Genomic DNA, 1,098 nt, shown 5'->3' with positions numbered 1-1,098 from the left:
TGTTTTCGTACCGCTTTGTGGCACTCTTAATACAATAAAATTCACTTGAGAGCTGGAAACACATGTTGGTGATAATTTTTTTCAATTCAACTACCAGTAGATTTTAAAATTGTCATATAACTCGCACCTACTCATTACCCACAGTGACGCGCGTTTAATGCAAAATCAACAGATTACCCGCGGGTAAACGGCCGGAAATTACGGTAATACAATCAAGCAAAGGTGAAGTGACATGAATTGTCAAATGAAGTCACCACATGAGTGCTTTTAAAGCATGCAATCATTGTAATTAGCTGTTGTTGCCTTTTTTAGTTCACAGAAAACTCAGCATTTTATTCATTTAATCAGTTGAATAACAAATGACTGCAAAGAAATGAATTTATGTAATTTTTCCTTGATTTAAGAGAAGACACAAATGACCTTTATAAAGTACTAATCATATCTTACAAAAGGGGTAAATCTCGAAAAGACATGCCTGTAAGAGGAAAGCTATAATTTGAAGGCTTTGATATTGTGACAAAAACACAAAAACCACATTGGAAGTCTGTGCAGGCCTGTTTTTGACTTCCTTTTAACTTAACAGTAATACACTTGTAATTGCTTTAAGGAAAATGATAACTGTAACAGTGTTAATATGAAAACAGTGAACACCTACTTGTAATTATAAAAGACATTGAAAGGTTTTGTGCAGTGATCAATTCAACCCCTAGTTGAGCCATAGGAGAAAGGCTGCACAAAACTAATTTTCTTAAAGTTTATAGTGTCTTCATCTTCCATGTGACTGGTGTTCTTTCCAACAAATAGCTACTAAAAGTTTCTATAGTTTCACTGTCAAATAGCATAAAAATGCAGTAACATAGCCATTGTCTTACATAGTGGATGTCTAGAAAATAACAGATTCCTAGTGCCTTCAGTTACTGCATGTTATTAGATTATTACTAAAATATGACTGACATTAGAAAGCAGTGGTGAATTTGTGTCACTACATTCTATCACTAAATGTTAACAGTACATGACTCCTTCAGCCCTAAAGTTTTTAATTGGGAAAACAGGGATTACAGGAGTGCTATAACAGGTCCAATAGACTGAACATCAACT

The 1,098-nt window shown here is 34.2% G+C and overlaps 1 pseudogene; it reads right to left on the bottom strand.

Moving 5' to 3' along the window:
• Window positions 1–304: 304 nt before the first annotated feature.
• The window catches only part of LOC149040370 (uncharacterized), a 2,207-nt pseudogene continuing 1,413 nt past the window's right edge, over window positions 305–1,098 (bottom strand).

The sequence above is a fragment of the Pocillopora damicornis genome, chromosome 9 (genome assembly GCF_964200805.1).
Source record: "Pocillopora damicornis chromosome 9, jaPocDami1.2, whole genome shotgun sequence".
NCBI lineage: Eukaryota > Metazoa > Cnidaria > Anthozoa > Scleractinia > Pocilloporidae > Pocillopora > Pocillopora damicornis.
The sequence above is the reverse complement of the archived record's forward strand: the minus strand, read 5'-3'. Positions and strand labels throughout refer to the sequence as shown.